The following is a 19,100-nucleotide window of genomic DNA, read 5'->3' as shown; positions in this document are numbered from 1 at the left end:
GAACATGGCAGCAATCTGCTTACTGACATTAAATGAGAATTTGACAAAGGGTGTTTGAGAGGAAAGGTGAAGAAGTGAGATTATGTAAAGGTTAGCAACCGTCGCTGCAGCATTATAGCGCTCTGGGAACATAATTAGTGTTCCTTGGCCTTCTCAATGCAATTTCCCATACAGAAGGCCACAAGCACCATGACGAAGATGCAATAAGCCAGGTAGGGGTATTAGGCTTTTACACTTAGCCGGCTTATTCTAAAATAATCAAATGACCTTTATCTATAATATATATGTATATCAATATAAATATATGTAAAAATGTATATGAATATATGTATACTTACCATTTATATTATATCCATGTCTTTTTTACTTTAATTTTGTTAGGTAAAGTAACTGTATATGTCTAAACCATTATATGAATGTCTTCCATCATTCCTCGCCATCTGTGCATTTCTTTTTTTTGCTTAGCCCAAAGAGACAGCATCACACCACTGCTGGCGTCCTAATATATCAAACACCAAAAAGTCTTCACACAAAAGCTTCTTTCTCCTAGTGCGATTAAAAACAGCCGAACATTTTGCCTCAACGCTCCCCACGCTCCGTTACCCAGAGAAGGTATCACAAACTAAACCCTGCAGGTCTCCATCGCCTCTTGGTGGGAGCAAAAAAGAGCCAAAACAAACAGTAACTCTGAGTGACAGAGGGCTGAATCTTCCCCCTAGAATAGATGGTGCGCGGAGGTGAGGGTGTTCAGGCACATCGGCGTGCAGGAAGGCCCTGCTCCTCCATTTACTGCATGACTAGCTGCTAAGTGTATCCCCACATCTCTCCGTGCAGGGACACCGTCGCTAACACTTTCTCAGTGTGTTGATGGCGTAACCAAAGCAAACCCAATGTCACCCGGCGTGGCCCGGTGGATTCACTGACCCGCAGTGACCCCCACGCGCCTGTCCACGTCAACACATGGACACAGACGCCAACACATGCAAACACAAATACACATACTCACACACGCCAACACATGAACATACAAATACCCAGACATACATACAAACTCACACACATATACACACACGTGCACATACACATTCCCACACATACGTACACACTCACACGCTCACACACACACGCAACACACGCGTATACACAAACCCACATGCGTACACACTTACACACACAGCAACACATGCGCATACACATACCCACACACGTACACAATCACACACACGGCAACACATCCACTTACACATACCGACATAGATTTACACTCACACACACGCCAACACACGCGCACACACACTGTACATGCATAAGTGTATGCAAAAGTTCACTAATACGCTCGAGAAATTCTTTGCGATAAAACGTCTACGTTGAATGGAGTTTAATGGAGTTTTGAGTGGTGTGCCAAAACATTTATTTTCGCTGTCGACTTGTTAAGGCCCTCCCAAAAAAAAACATTCACGGTTCAACACCCTTTCAACTAAATCAAACTTTCATGCCGTTTTTTACACATTTCCTCATGAATCACGGGGCCCTCAGCGCCCTGCGTCGGCCCTCGGAGCAGGAGGGGCCCCATATCAAGATGGCAGTGAGTCTTGTCAGCAAGGGAGGAGGTAACGACTGTGTCCATACACGCAACCCCGGGCCCAGCTTTGATAATCTCTCCACACCAGAGCATGGCAGTTCCAACACGACCCGCGGAAAGGATCACGGGTGGGGAGGGAAAAGGCAACAGCTTCTACCCTCCCATTTACTGCTCCTCCTGCTCCACCTCCTCTCCCCTGTCTTCCTGTGGGCCCTGTATCTCTCTCTCTATGTCCCTCTCTCTTTTCTCTCTCTCTCTCTCTCTCCCCTGCCCATCTGTGCCTCGCACGCTCACTGGAGCTCCTGTGTTTTTGGGGGAGAGGGGGCCCCCCGTGTTTCATCACTCCTCTCCCTCAAACACTCCTTGGGACGGCCCGTCGCCCAGCCTCTGTCTCCAAGTCCCTTCAGACAGTGTGTGTGTGTGTGTGTGTGCGCTTCTGTGAGCGTATATGTGTTTATGTGTATCCTGTGCGTGAGTGTGTGTGTGTGTGTTTGAGTGTGTGCGTGTGTGTGTTTGTGTATGTGCATGTGGGTGAGTGTGTGTGTGTTTGAGTGTGTGTGTTTGTGTATGTGCATGTGGGTGAGTGAGTGTGTGTGTGTGTGTGTGTGTGTGTGTGAGCGTGCGTGGTGCGTGCAGGTTTGTGTGCGTGTGCGTGTGTGTGTTTGTGTGTCTGTGTGTGTGTTTGTGTGTGTGTGTGATTGTGCGTAGTGCGTGCATGAGTGTGTTTGTGTGTAGTGCGTGTGCCTTTGTGTGTGTGTGTTATTTCCAGCATGATCACCGGTCCCCTTCTGTGTCTTCCCCCTCCCTTCCTGTCAGGTGGTTGAACGAGGCCACGCCCACACAGATGCGCAGCAGAAATTTCCCGTGAGCGGACGGGGCTGCCAGAGAGCCCTCCCCTCCCAAATAAAGAAGAAGAAAAAATAAAAAAGACCAATCTGCCCTCAGTCATCTGCCAGACATATCAGCCACAACCAGCTCTCCTCCAGTCTGTGTCTCTCTCTCTCTCTCTCTCTCTCTCTCTCTCTCTCTCTCTCTCTCTCTCTCTCTCCTGGCCTCTTACAATAACCCTGCTACCCCTCCGTCCTTTCATCCCTCTATCCATCATGCTACCTGTCGTACCACCACCAACACTCACTCCCATTCTAGATCAACACGCTATTTACTCAAAGCCAACTTGTCGAACTCGGGGCTCCTTCCTTCACTCATTTGTCAGACACCTCCTCCACCACCACCACCACCACCACCTCCTCCACCACCACCTCCTCCTCATCAAGTTTTAAAACTCAGGACTTGTTTAGCGTGATGTTTCACTCTGCTTCTTAAGCAACGTCCCCGGTGACCCAGCCGTTCCTGCATCGCCCACAGCGCTCTCCTCCGTGGCTCTCCGGAGCGTCCCACATGCACGCAGCAAGGTGGGCGGGGCTACATCTTCTCACCACCCCCAGCACCACCACCACCAGCACCACCACCCCCGCTGCGCTTCTTCTCTCCTTCCCAGTCGGCTCTCGCTCACCTTCTCTTCACTCCTCTCCCCCCTCCCTCCCTCCCTCCCTCCCTCCGCGGTCCCCTGGGCAACTGGAGGCTGAGCGCCGGGGCCCCAGCCTCCGTATTTTAAGACACCCAGCAGGTCTCCTCCGCGGGGAGAGAGGAGCTGGCGATGACTCACGCAGAGGATGTTTGACCGAGGGAGGGAGCGCCTCACGAGCAGCCGAGCCGGAGCGGCGGCGGCGGCGGCGCGTGGGAGGGGAGTATGTGGAGCCCCGCTCGCAAAGACAACCTGGCCGACCCGCCGACACCAGCCCTGTTTGGCCCTCTTTTCTTCCCATCTGGCAAACGAGCACTGCTGCTATTCCAAACACATTGCAGTTTCAAATAATACCCCCCCCCCCTCCCCCGCCCTCCCCCGCCCCCACACTACCACCACCCAAAATAAGAAGCACCCGCGGGTGCTCGACAAAATTGCGATTTGGATTGAGTGGGTGCTGGTGGTGGGGTAGAGCCAAACCGAGGTGAGGGTGCTGCAATCGGGAGCCCCGTGAGTAAAGGCGGAGGGGCGAGCAGCACAGATATTCTGCTCATTTCTTTTACAAGGCATACAACACACTGCAGTAACGGCGCATCATTGAAGTCTGCTGCTCATGGGACTTATCACAAACCCGGAGCCAGAACCCCGTTAAGACCTGACTCCACGGCTCCTGTTCTCTTTATGGACTAAAGACGAGGAATCACAAGCCTGCAGTGAACAATGGAGTTCAGTGCAGAGCAGCCTTGATCATCATGTGAATGTTTGTGTGTGTGTGTCTGTGTGTATTTATGTATGTGTTTTTGTGTGTTTGTGTGTGTGTGTGTGTGTGCGCGTGTGTATTTATGTGTGTGTTTTTGTGTGTTTGTGTTTGTGTGTGTGCATGTGTTTGCATTTGTGCGTCTGCGTGTGTGTTGGTGCGTGTTTACGAGTGTATGCATTCTCACCCAGGTATTGGGAGAAACGGCGTACACATTATGAACGGAACATAGCCCACAGGCTTGTGACTAAGTGTTGAGATGTGTTCCTTTCCATCCACAGGCCATCACATTACAGATAGTTTTGTTATTGATTTTCTTCCCCCGACTGCTAAGTGCACTCAACACAAGCTTTCATTCCTCTGCAGTGCTGCTCTGACGTCTTCATATTTTTCTGTTGATTACTCGAACAATATGAAGCATATGTGGCTTATATCCATAAACAATAATTACACAGCAGCGCGTCAAACCACAGATAATAATTACAGCAACAAGGATGAACACCTTGCCGACGAGAGAGACATCATTTTGCTCGATCCCAACGTGTGTGTGCCTCTACTGCAGCGATATCGTTTTTATTAATAACGCATATAAATGCGTAACCTTTCAATGAGCTCGTAGCTTCAAATTAGCAAACATAGCTATCAGCTGATGCTGATGCTTAATGTCAGTGCTTATCAATAATGATTTAAATAATGTGATCAAATCACATACAGATAAATGATATATTCCACAAATAAAAAAAGGCTGGCCAGCCCATACCTCCCTCTTTGTTTACAAGAATCTTACTATCGACACTCCCCAAAGCCCTCCCAGTCGCACCGCTCAGCCGAGCCATATGCGTCACCCCTTAGAGTGGGCAGATCACTGTTATATCATTTTTTAAAGTTTCCCTCCTGCCTGCTGACTGGGAGGGTCTCAAGCATACACATTGTGACTTCAACATCAGCACATGCAGTATATATAGTGATGCTCTGTGCGTGGGTGGGCCTCGATTGGGTCCCTAAATGTCAATTTTTGTGTGTGTATGTATCTGTACAGATACATATATATACATAATATGTATATATATGTATATATATGTGTGTGTGTGTATGTGGGGGGGAGGTAAAGGTATGTGTGTGTGTGTGTGTGTGTGTGTGTGTGTGTGTGTGTGTGTGTGTGTGTGTGTGTGTGTGTGTGTGTGTGTGTGTATGTGGGGGGGAGGTAAAGGTATGTGTGTGTGTGTGTGTGTGTGTGTGTGTGTGTGTGTGTGTGTGTGTGTGTGTGTGTGTGTGTTGACACACATCTCTAGATCAGACGACGGCTGCTGGCCGCCCCGCCCCGCCGCTCCTCCTCGTCTTTGTCTCGCCCTGACACATAATTTAGCAAGGAGGCGCTGGCACGGGGTCCACGTCTCCCCTGCCCACACCTGACGCCCCGACCCACATATATTGTCTATCTGCCGCTCCTCCCTCCCTCCCTCCCTCCCTCCCTCCCTCCCTCCCTCCCCGCCTGCCGCAGCCGCCCTGACCTGCATCCCAATGATTCTTCTTCTCTCTCTTCCCACAACCCCTTCCTTACCCCATCCCCCATAACACCCCTCAACCATCGCAACCCCCACCTCCTCCTTTCCACCCTCCTGTGTGACATGCTCTCCTTCCGTCACCCCCTATCTCGCCCCTACCGCCCTCACCTCCAAGTCGCTGCCTGCCTTTTACACTCTCTCCTTCTCTCTCTCTCTCTCTCTCCCTCTCTCTCTCTCTCTCTCTCTCTGCCTCTCTCTCTCTCTCTCTCTCCCTCTCTCCCTCTCTGCCTCTCTCTCTCTCTCTCTCTCTCTCTCTCTCTCTCTCTCTCTCCCTCTCTCCCTCTCTGCCTCTCTCTCTCTCTCTCTCTCTCTCTCTCTCTCTATCTCTCTCTCCCTCTCTGCCTCTCTCTCTCTCTCTCTCTCTCTCTCTCTCTCTCTCTCTCTCTCTCTCTCTCTCTCTCTCTCTCTCTCTCTCTCTCTCTCTCTCTCTCTCCCTCTCTCTCTCTCAGCATTGCCAGAGCACCATCAGCGGGCCCATTTCACTCCTAACAGCGCAGACAAAAGCAAAAAGCAGGAGGCAGTGAGCTCCCCCCCCCCCAACCCCCCCGGCCCCTCACCCCGATCTTATCTCCGCTCCACCCCTCCCGAGCCTTCTTCAGCACAGGCCCATGTAATTACCTCCTGATGGCGACGGCGGGCAAATAGCACAGATAGCCCCCTACTCTGTCCCCTGAGCCGTGCAGCACTCTGCGTCGCGCGCTTGAGATGCATGTAGCAGAATGTAATAGAATAAAACATAGATGACTCTGCTCGCCGAGAGGGGGGGATTCAGCCGCTCTGTCGTGTGCTGCTGCTGCTGCTGCTGCTGCTGCTGGCGGAGCCGGAGACTTTGCATTCAAAAGATATTTCGTTATGCGGGTAGTGACACCTGTGAAAAGAATTATACTTTAAATCTCCCACTCGAATTTGCCATTGACTGGGCCTCGTCTGCAATGCATTTGTAGTTGTCAGCAGCGTAAGTGTCTGCACTTATGGTTCAGCTAGGGACTACAAATAGCTTGCATTTAAGTTCGAAGCTGTACGTTTTGTGTGAGATTGCGTGATGTATACTGTTGCAGTGCGGTCCACGCCAGTCATTGGCTCGCCAAATCCCTGTGCAGGTTGGGAACGGCAGGCCCATCAACGTGGATCTATTTCATATTTCACTGCCAATCAAAACCCCATTTCCCTTTGACGTTGATTCTAAGGAACAGTGACGGTAAATAAATGGTTTGGGGGTACTTTCAGAAGTGCATCACAACAATTCCCTGAGTCCCATAGGAGCGGTTCACTGATAGCCTGGAGCTCTGACAGCACACATGGCTGTGGTGCTCCCGTATCGGAATCGAGACTACACTCGGTTGTATCTTTGCCTTCTGTAGCTTATGCTTTGGCTGAAAATATGTTTACATTGACTTGTTTGTCATTCAACACACAGATCTCAACATGAGCCTTGAGAATAGAGGATTACTGACACTGATTGCAATCACCATATTCGTCATATATCGTCATATAATCGTCTGTTTCTACTGCTACATTACTCGATATATCAGACTAGACTGCTATGACGATACACATTCGAAAACATTACCCAGACAAAAATGAGATTTTGAATAAACCCTTGATAAGCATTTATCCCCTCTTCCCTTGCAAGCCTGCTATCTCCTCCAGGAGATTTCCTAACACGTATTATAGTGAGAGATTTGTGGCCAGCCCCCAGTTCGGCTGTGTCCCTGGGCCCTCTTCTGTTCTTTATGGAGCCAGTAGAATACATCATGGAAGGATACGACCTCCTCCCCGTTATCGCCCCTGCTCTGCCTCACCGCCCATCCATGCTTTATTTTTTATTCTATACAATTGTCGTGTTGATGTATGCAAGGTGTTTTCCCCGGCTCCACGCCTCATTGGTCTCTTGATCGTAAACGTGACGCAGAGGACAAAGGGTAATTTTACATTTTCCTTTCTTTTTTTTTGCAAAAAGGATGGAACAAAAGAAGACGGCTTGTGTACCTAAAGACCAGAGGTCTCAATTTTTCACACCACGTGTCTCGGCTAATGGGGGGGAGATGATTTAATGTTCCGTGTGTGTGTCTCCGTTAACACTCATATTTCAGGTATCTCTTCTCGAATGGAAGCGTCAAAGCCGCTGGAGGGCAGTGGGGGGTGGTGAGGGGTGGTGGGGGGTGGCGGGGGGGGGGGGCGGAGAGCAATGTATTTCCCAGTCCCACACTCAGAGATGCATAAGAGACATAAGATCAGACGATTACCCTCAGCGAGGCTAACCAGGCTTAGCGGGGATGAGGCAGGGCCCACTAATGATTGAACTCCCCTCAAACCTCCGATGTGAGAATTGTTTGCAGCTCGGTGTGTCGCTGTGACATGGATATCCCACCGACCGGCAGAGCGTGGCTCTGTCAGGGACAGCTTAAGGCAGAGTGATGTCTGCTTCAAATCAATGACGCTTTCACCGGAGAAACTTGGACATGAGCCATTCAGAACGGCAGGGAAAAATCAAAGCTGTAGATGGAGGGCTATTTTGGGTATTTCAAATGAAAATGTTACAAATGCTGTATTTTCAGAAACAAGGGTCGTACCAATACACATGAATGGTACACAGCAGAGGGAAGGATGGATATGTTATCTATAATGCAGCACTGATATTTTACTTTTAAATGGATGCTTGAGTTTCACACTCGCAATGCAATAGTATTGGAAGCTTAACTTTCGGAGGTGAAAGACCTGAACACTGTAGGCTTGTTTAATGGGGGATTCAGGATTATCAGATATAATAAATAAAAGAGGTTGCGATTCTATGTTGTGCAACATCGCCCTGAATGTTCTTAATATTGAATGCCACGCAGTACATTCGAAAACATTTTTAATGCAGCAGTGGCTGAATATATTTTATCTACAAATGGCCTTGTAGGGAGAATATCATTTAGATTAATAAATTAGATTTCCATAGAAGTTCTTGGATCAGATTTAAACTAATTGCAGCTTTAGCTTGCAGGTTTAGCTATAAAATATGCCAGGACTTTTAGAACTGGGAATCAACCGCCGTTGCACTGAAAGGCCTTGTACTATTAATCATGAGATGAGCAACTTTACTGAAAACATGAACATTTCACATGTTATTTGAATATGATTCATTGTTCGGTTTATTGCCGCTATTGGTGCACTGATGATAAGCCGTGGTTTAATTGGGGACAAAAATATTACGAAAGGAGAACTTAGCAAACTAATCAAACACGATTGCGACTAATTGGCGGGCACTCTGTGATCTGAAGCAGCTCCAGAACAACACTAAGAAACTCCCACGTGATTGATTGCTGGCGCTCTACTGAGAGCCCAGACAGACTGTGACGAACCTGCGTGATGTCATATGGTGTGATGGGCCTCCGCTAACATTTCACGTTAACTGCTTTGTCAAGCTGGGCTGCACTCCACTGCTCACATCCTCGGAGATGCAGTTGCAGAAGCTCAGAGCATCCTACCCGCGCGCACACATACACACTCACACAAACACACTCGTACACACAAATACACACATGCATGCTTGCCCATATGCTCACACACGCACGCATACATGCACGCACACGCACCCACAGGAACACACATGCATGCACACGCACATGAAAACACACACACACACACACACACACACACACACACACACACACACACACACACACACACACACACACACACACACACACACACATGCACAAATATTTGAATTAAATATGTTATCAAGATATCTCCCTGTAATCTTCAACATCATTTACACAGACATAAATTTAAGATCATAACGGATATATTGAAGTGTACTTTGTTCACGGTTTTCTTGTGATGCAATCAATTATATCACTTTGACTCGGTGATGGACAGAAGATTGAGGTGGAACCACGAACCGCGACATGGAGGAGAAAGGGATTGTTACCCGTGATTGTCGGGCTCCGGCGGGCGACAATCGCGGTCAACAATCCCTTTCACCTCCAGGTCACAGTTCAGTCTACTTCAGATTGATGTGGAAGTGGAAGAACCAGAGACGTCGGAGAACCCGACGCAGTCGTTTGAGATGATTTTATGAATAAACGACTGCGTCGGGTTCTCCGACATCCCTGGTCCTTCCACATCAATCTGAAGTTGCAGTTCAATCTGGACTTCTGAGAGTCAAAGCCAACGTTTCTTCCCCCAATTCCTTCTCCACCATGGCCGAGAATCAATACACGGGTCTCCACTTCGGCTGTTTCCCATTGCAAGTTTGCTTCTGCCATGGTCGGAAGTTTGTGTCTGTCTAGTTCTCTTGCTAAGCGGTGAAGAAACATGTCGGACATTGTGTTTACACATCGTACGGGAGCACCCGCCCCCCTCATTCCTTATTGGCGGGCTTGCAAATTTGCGGAGGCAGTGTTTTGTAGTCCTGGGCCCTTCTAGCAGGCAAGCAAAGTTTTATTGAGATGACGTCAAACGCATCATTTGACGCCAGGTCAGGAGAAATTTAGATCAGGACAGCTGGGCCAAGGGAAGACTGGGTTAGACTGAGGGAAAAAAAATCTTTTTTTTTTTTAGATTACAATAGCGATTTTATAATCACACGCACGCATACATGCGTTCTATAATGATAGAACGCCGGTTCTGTATCGGTGAAGTATTCATTTAAGTGATAAAAGACTAGGCTAGTGATCCACTTCCATGGATACGGTTCCACTGATAAGACACACTAGACTCATCGTTATCAATTCCCCAAGATGACCTTAATGGCCGTAAGCTAAAAAGTCACAAAGGCAGTGGGAAGGAGGACACCATCTTTTCTTTCACCATGTCAACTCTAATTGACTTCTGTTCCCCTCCAATCAGTCTGCCTGTCAGATTTAGGCTGTTGAGCGCTGCTACAAAAAAACACAATAACAGGCTTCATTTGCATGTGAAAATACTTTTCCTGTTGACAATTCTTTCTTCTGCGGTACGATGCACTTTTCAAGCTCCAAAGAGCAAGAGCAGGAACACACAAACAGAGCCCCATGTCGCAGTCATGCTACGAGGATGCATACTTCCAAAAGCAAGCGTTGGATAATTACATTCAGAATCCCTAATGGTTTGCGATTGCACAAGCGGAAAAACAACCAAAATGAAATGTGAAAGAAGAAAAGAAGAAAATGGAAGAGAAATCCAAGAGTACAGAGGGGGTTTGAGATTATTCTAATACGGCATTGGCATGTGAATGCGAGAATGTGTAGTGAAATGCTACGGCAGTTTATTATTTGTTGTTGGAAGTTATTTCAACATAGCCGCAGGGCCTGCAGTAATAGCACAGCTGATGATAAAGAAACGACTTTACAATGTGTCGGCTTATTGTGAGCATGCACGGATGGGAATGCGCACGGCTTGGAGTGTGCATGGCTGTGAGCGTGCATAACTGCGAGCATGCACCTGGGTCCCCCAACAGAGACACGACACTCATTCACCACACCTACATTCACAGCTACACTGTATTTTTACTGTAAGCGCACAAAAGCATGCCCACATGCAGAAGCTTCCAACCCTACACAAGCACAACAACTTTTGCATCACATCCGTGATATACTCCTTAAACAAATACATTTGTCTCCCTCCAGTCAACCAGAAAGAAGGCAGGTCAAACCGGGATGTCCTACATTGCCCCCATGCCCCTCCTCAAGCGTGTCTTTTGGTATCAGGCCTCCCTTGCACGGAGGGCTGGCTACTAGCGGAATCTAGTGCCACCACCCTGGAGGGACGGCACTCAGTTAGCCATATGAACACTGCACTTTCCACTTAGTTGGGCTGTCAGCCAACTGCACAACGCGTCCCATGGAATGAATGTAGATTTGAGGAATGTGTGTGATGCATGGGTGGTTGTTTTGGACGGTATAGGTTTGCATGAGAATGATGTAGGGAAAGAGAAACGTGAGCGGGGGGAACAGAGAGCGGCAGATAAAGGGTGAGAGGGATCAGGATGAAGAAGGAAGGTTTCGAGGCGTGCACGTGAATTAAAGGATTAAGGTCGTTGTGAATGTGGAAATAGAGTACTTTAGGATCGGGGTGGTGGGGGTTCCCATTGGTGCGACTTTAATCAAAAGCTTGTATTTCTCTCTTTTAACCGTCCCATTGCTTCAAGTGGAACAGCTTGCATGTTTCCACAGCAGAGAGCCGCTGTCAGCTGTCACGTTGGTCACTCAAATTAGCCAATCGAGGAGCAAGTGTTTTCTTTACGCCAAGAGAGAGGGGGTTACAGAACAAATGAGTCAGAAAGACAATCCTTAAATAGATTTTTGCAAAAATAGATTATGTCTGAAAGGTATCTTCTTCTGATTTAAAACAAAAGCACAGAGCATGCGGTTTGGGGAAACACTAAGTAGTGCATTCTATTAAGTAGCGCTATTGACTTAAAAAACAGTGGCATTATCCTCTCTGAGAATGTCCCCGGTAATGCCAGACCGAGTCTTAACGTTAAGGCTGAGCCTGCAGCATTGTACTGACCGCAGCTCAGTTGGTTCAAATGCTCAACAATAAAGCCAATGGTAATGACTTTCAGCACGGCTCGGCTTATTCCTCCGGGTATCACAGACGCCTTTCCCTTTCTGAGGGAATGAGCGAGTGGACTATGCCGGGGCCTGCCGAGACCTGGGCCTGCTCCTCGGCTTAAGAGGATTGGACATAATGGGGTTTCCTCTCCTGTTAACTGCTTCTGCGAACCAGATAAATGGCACCGCACTCCTTTGCAGCGGGCCCCGAGCGCGCCTCCGCCTCAAACACCATTCTCCCGTCCCTCACGGAGCATAGAGAGTTATTTCAAATGAATGGTTTCAACAAGGACTGGCTTCAAAATCGTCTGCAGGCATTCGGTTTAACAGCTACATTTAGCATTCTTCCTTTCTTACAAATTGACCGGATTGTAATGTTTTGTTTTTTTTCTTATACAGAACAGTTTATATGTATCTGCAGCTTGCATGTGTGTGTGTGTTTGTGTTTGCGTATATGTACATGCATGGATGTCCATATATATCCTATAATAACAAAGTGCCTCATGGGAACTGAGCTGGTAGCCTCCCAGCAGTGTGTGGTTATCCAGCTGTGTCTGTCTGTCTGTCTGTCTGTACATCGTCTCAAGGCCCTGCATGCCCTCCTGGAAACCGACTGGTGCATGAATTCCATCCAACTGGAAACTGGTTGGACCCAGATTACCCCAACCCTGGTATTGATACTAAATCGCTAACCTAGACAAGTGTACCAAGTGTGAATGCATATGTCACCCTTCAGAAGAACTAATGCTTGAGAAAACCCATTCGCTATGAATGTCAGCAAGGAAGCAAATTTCTTTAGTCGAGCTCACAAGCTTCATTTGATATTTGATAAGTAGACACTTCTGGGAGCCCAAATTGAATGAGTGAATAAATTATGCATTCGGTGTTTTAGGGGGCTAGTGATGGAAATTTGAGCATGCTCTTCGTGTCACCCTCAGCGTTCTGGCCAATTAGCAAGCCAGGTTTCATAGGAAAATGCTACTGTTTTCCGAAAACCACTGACACAGTACAAGAAAAATCCAAAAGGCACCCGCGTATTGCCATGCTTTCAAAGGGTAATCGGAGTGTTTTTGTGCGTGCGTGTGCGTGCGTGTGTGTGCGTGCGTGCGGTGTGTGTCATATCAACTCAGCAGTGTGTATCTGATCTTAATGAATGTGAACCTTTACTCTCCATTTTAGAGTGAAACCAGTGTGTCCACAGCACTTGTTGCTGTATAGAGACAGTATAAACCTTTACATCGCACTGAGCATTAGGAATCGACAGGATGAACATCAAACAGGTGACCCATCTGACCCGCTACCCCTTCCGCTGTGTGTCAGGCTTCGTGGGGGGGGGGGGGGGGGGGTCGAGGCAGCTTTGTTTGAAACAAGGCAGACGTGTTTGTCCATGGCTGTTATTCTACACCTTGTTTTTCCCCTACATTCCCCCAGTCAGCCGCTGTCTTGAACGCCGACACCAAACAGATCACAGAGCAGGGCTTCAATATCCTTCAAATCAATCACAGCGATGAGGGGAGAATCTGACGTCGGGGCCTGTCAGGCTGCTGGAGCAGAGGACATCAATGCATCACTACTGTAGACAGCCGGTCCGCCGGGGGCCCCAGCCCCGACCCAGCCCACGGCAGGATGGAGCTCCCACCTTCACCCACCTCCAGCACAACGTCCCTCTCCTCCTCTGCTCACTTTGAAAGCAGAGATCGCCCCGACTGAAACGTCATGAGGGTGGAATGATCTACCCCGCGTGACTGATATTCCATGCGCTGTTTATAGTTTGTTGTATATTTTATGCAGCGACCGACATTCGCTGCTCTGGTCTGTGCCGTGTGACCAGCTGTTTGCGCGGAACAGAGCGCAGCGTCTAACCATTTGTCAAAGGAAGAGGTGGCGCGGCTAACCACCACTCTTGGAAGGGATTCAGAAAGTTTGGCCCCGGTGTGGCACGCTGTCTCTCATCCCCAGCAGAGCAGGGAGGCGTTTAAAGGCATTCAAATGAAAACATCTCAGGAACAAATTGGCCTCACCATGGCAACAGTATTGATCAACACTCTTGGGTACCCGGGAGGGTTGGGGGGGGAGGGGGGGGGGGTAGAAAAAGAAAATCCAACCCGCTGCCAACATTAGCAGTTTAGCAACCACTCATATTGTGAATAGTGAGGGGCTCTATTTACTATTGGACGCTGGGGGAGGCAATACAATCGACGTAGGCTATTAAGCCTTCCTGACGCTCCTTTATCTCAGAGGGGGAGGCGGCCACGAGGAGGGGGTGATGAGGAGCACGTGGCGCGGCCAATCAGAGACCCCGCAGCAGGCGCCAATTTTGGGGGTAAGGGGAATGAGATTAAGAGAAGACAGAAGGGTCTTTTTGTTCCCCCAGACTAGATCTGTTAAGGAAGCCAGTCAGGCGGATACACATTATAGCTCGCTTTAGACAAAGCACGTGCCGCTCTGATCACCTTTGATAGCCACTTGTTTTAGAGATGGGGAAATTGCTTTTTTTCTGTGACAGGGGGTGGCGGTTGTTGTTCTTGTCTGATTGTTTGTTTCGTTTGACGGCGCTGATTTGTCATCGTGCCAGGTGGATTAGCGTGTAGGATATAGCGCACGGGTTCATTACATCAACATGCTAATTAGGATCTGCATTACGGATTACAGTGTTAAGTAGGTACAAGTGTTCTGTAAGCCTGGGATGATGAGAACATCATCGTCATTCCTCCTTGCTTTTATTTTCCTTACTTTCCGTCCCGAGCCGATCAACGACCGTAGGTCACCTCCCCGGAGAGTCGTGAGATTCTACGACCGTCCAGCGTGGAGAGAGTACAGACTTGTTAGTGTGTAGTGTCTCCTGGTTGGTCCGTCGGCTCTGAGGGGCTTATGACTGCAGGGGAGTCACTCAGAACCCGCCTTCTACAGCTGTACACTGAGCAGGTGGGGAAGGGGGGGGGATTAGCAGGAACGGGGGAGGAAGGTGCTTGACAGGCTCTGTCAAAACTCCCTTGATTCCCTGAGCTTGATTACCATGCCGACAGTCCTGTCAAAGCAACGCACCCATACCACCGTCCAATCACCCTGCTGCCAGCCCCCACCAGGCTCAGCTGGGCCCTGACAGACCTGATGGAGCACCTGGGGCCGGTGGGGAAGGAGAGTGGTGGCACGATAAGGGGGACGTACCCCCCTCCTCCCCACGATGACCCCTCACAGGTGTCCACAGGTGTGTGTGCGTGATTACGCATTTGTGTATATGTGGGTGCACATGCAAGTGTGTGCGTGTTTGTGTGTACCTGCGTGCGTACATATGTGTGTGTGTGTGTGTGTGTGTGTGTCTATACAATTTACAACAAAGTCCATATACTACTGATCACGAACAATACAGTAGAGATGGAGTCATGGCCCAACTTGTGGTTGTGTTGCTGCGGGCGACAGGGCTGTGACCAGCTAATGGGAGGGCCAAGATCAATGGGCCTGAGGACATTGGTCTGCTAACAACTCGATCGGTCGTGAAATGGAAGAAGGGTTCTGCGTGTTTGTGTGTATTTGTGGACGTGTGTTTTGGTAAATGGTTGGAGCTAAAAGCATGTTAAGTACTTCCTTATTTTCGGTTAAACAGGCACTTAGGTCCAGGCCTTTGGTTTGGGTAATTGATCTGGGGAGAACACACAAAACGCCCTGTGACCGTGGGTTACAGTGTGTGTGACCACAAATCATTTGCAACAACCCCACTTTGATGGTCCTTCTTGGCGTAGGCAGGAGGTTAAGATACTGTATGGGCTGATACTGCAGATATCCCTGCATACAACATCTCAAGTAATTACTTAGTTTGCTGTGAGGATTTGTCTTTAATTATTCATTTTGAGGCTTCCTGCTCTGCTGGTTGCCTCGCCCTGGGTGTCTGACTGGCTCTATAGCCATAATACTCCTGTTCACATTAGTGATTGTATTTCTGTCTTTACCTCGCCTTAACTCAATTAGGCCACCGGAGACAATGATTTTCCAGGCCTACCAACGGTTTTTCCGTTAGAGTGCTTACTCAACAGTTCAATACGCCATACGCACAATAATTCGTTATATTAATCCCCAAAAAGCTCAACTTAGTACAAGAGACTGATACAATCGCATGGAAACAGCTGTGGCGGCAGAGATACAGTTTCTAAAGGGGGACTCGGTGGTGGATGGGTAAGATAGTGTCACATTGTCACCGGTCCGTGAACCGCGCATTAGAATCCACCGCAGAGCGAGACGTGGACGGGGCCGGAGGGAGCTGTTCTTTCAGCACCACACGGCTCTTCACCTCATCGGTGTGTTCCAACACACACACACACACACACACACACACTCACACACACACACACACACACACACACACACACACACACACACACACACACACACACACACACACACACACACACACACACACACACACACACACACACACACACAAACACTCATAACCCTGAAAGATACAAGCTGAGATCCCAACGAAATGGCACTTTACTTTTTCTTTCGTTTAAATAATAGCCACTCTTTCACACACGGCTCATTCATACACAGGCTCAGGCTCATATGTATATATATGTTTTAATCGCTGAATAATTGTAAAGAAAGACTTGCCTGGAAGAGACGCAGGATGTTGGCCACCATGATGGACACCGAGCTCGCCGACGCTCCAATGACTCCCACCACTTTCTCGGGCTTGACGAACACCGGCGGTTCCCCGTTGGTGCACCGGACGTCTGACGTGTCCTTGGTGATCAGAGCCTGGACAAAAGTCAACGACTGCTCCAGGGCGTACGTGTCTCTGGAACAGGTGTCCAGCACGCGGGCTCCTAGAGTGACGTTGGGCAGGAGCTGCTCGTCCTGGTTGATCTGATCCAACGCGTACATCATGGCCTCCAGCCGGTGGATCCCGTTCTCCTTCTTGATGTCCCCGCACGGCGTGCCGTCGGCCCCCCTCGTGTGCACGGGGAAGAGTCCCCCGAGGGTCAATTGGCCCTCGATCCGTATGGAATGGGGTGCGTAAATCTCCTGCGGGCGCGCAAACCCCACCACGGTCCTCATGAGCCACAGCGCTCTCCAGAGCGAGCACACGTTCAGGTTCAGACCCGGGCTGGTGAGGCGGGCCATGGTGCCTGCTGCTCACAGTAGGAAGAAGTTGTAGCGGAGGGAAAGCAAAGAAAATATATACAAAACTAAAATATAAATGTTGTCTGCAAATCCGCTGTGGGAAGAAAATAAGTCCCAGAAAAGGCAAACAAGTTTTTGTTACCGCGGAACCATTGTGGTCACCATTCAACAAGAAGGCTGAAGAAAACCAGTCGCAACCCACCGTTCCCACTGCGCCCCTTGGACCCGGGAGCTTGTTGAATTAAACCGCCTTGTTACACAATTCAGTTTCCTTGGAGAAGCAGGCGACATCCATCCGTTAGAAAACATCAATACAACTAAACATTTGCACGCAAAGATAACTGCCCCTCGGTGTAAGCCATCGTTCTTTCAAACAGCACACAGTAGCCTTAAGTCGTCTCCACCGATTCTGTACCAGAGTCAAACATCAAGCCGGCTTGATGACACCAAACAGCACGAGATGAGTCGGAGATGAAACACGTCGATCCTCTGACCGGCGGAACTCGGTGGCGTTCCATGGAGCTCCATAGGAGCGCAGCGTTATCTCAGACGCTCCCCAAGTATAGCTCTCCACCCGGGTCCTGTTCAGAAAGCCTCTGGTCTGGACCGTAACGTTGTGCTTAGATGAGCGTCCATTGAGCGAAAAAAGAAATGTACGGGGGGAAAAAAAGGAACTAATTATAACACTGGGTTTGTTTGGCTCTGCAAGGCAGGCGCGCACGAAACGAATGAGTCAGAGCGAGGAAATCACCGTGGGTGCCGAGTTTTCACCACCTTCGCTGAAGAGACGTCATCCAACAGACTGGTCGGAAAAAAACAAAAAGCAAAAGTCTTTGGGGAACGGATTAGCCGAGCCCCAAAACAACAGAACAGCTGATAGTAGATCAACAGTGAATGTCACGACAAAATGTTTGCTCGCCACCATTATAATAAACAGTATCTCTCTCTCTCTCTTTTATTTCTCCTCTTCTTTACATGCCCTTTCCTTCTATATGTCTCTCTCTCTCTCTCTCTCTCTCTCTCTCTCTCTCTCTCTCTCTCTCTCTCTCTCTCTCTCTCTCTCTCTCTCTCTCTCTCTCTCTCTCTCTCTCTCTCTCTCTCTCACACACACACACACACACACACACACACACACACACACACACACACACACACACACACACACACACACACACACACACACACACACACACACACACACACACACACACACTCATTAATGCCTTCCATACATCATTAAAATAATATGGAGTTTATCCACTGACTAATGTCCCTAGCAAGAGGAGCAGAGGAGAGGAGAGGTGAGAGACGGGAGTGTGACAGGACCGCAGACACATCTGAGTTTCTCTGTCCACCAACGCAGGCCTTCACACAAGCCAACAGCAAATGACACCCAGCGGGTGGGTGCCCTCCAGTTTGTCTCTGTGACAATGTTGAACGATATATAGACTCAGAATAATACCACAGAAGTTTTGAGTTTGAAATTCAGCTTGTTGATTCAAGAACTTCCTAAAGAATGTGTTGATGATAGGATATGTTGTGCTTTGTAATTAGCAAACGTTATATGTTATAAACCTACTTTAGAACCATTTTGTAGTAACTGCAGTAACATGTCACGATTCAATTGGCGGTCTTGGTCACACACTATAAACATTATTTGCAAGAAAATCATAAAATCCATGACAGAATAATGTGTGGTATCCAGGACTGCATATCATGGCGTCACCCATTGGATATTTGTTTGGTTCAATTAAAAGATTAGGCCGGGTTATGTCGCTCTAATTGAAACATGCCATGTTGACACCACAGGCCTGGGCAGGCTACTTCTCATTAATTCAATCCAATAGACAGATTTATCCCAGCCTGATTCTTACATGTACTCTATTTACCTCTATTAGCTTCCATGATTGCCGTAGGAAGAGCGTACATTCCCCCTCCAACGCGTCGGAGCACCAGCAACCCAACGCTGTGAGTAGTGACTCTGGTCCCCCCGGTAAACATACAGTGTGCACGGTGGGTACCCGGC

The sequence above is a fragment of the Gadus macrocephalus genome, chromosome 1, assembly GCF_031168955.1.
Source record: "Gadus macrocephalus chromosome 1, ASM3116895v1".
In the NCBI taxonomy this organism is placed as follows: Eukaryota; Metazoa; Chordata; class Actinopteri; order Gadiformes; family Gadidae; genus Gadus; species Gadus macrocephalus.
The sequence above is the reverse complement of the archived record's forward strand: the minus strand, read 5'-3'. Positions refer to the sequence as shown.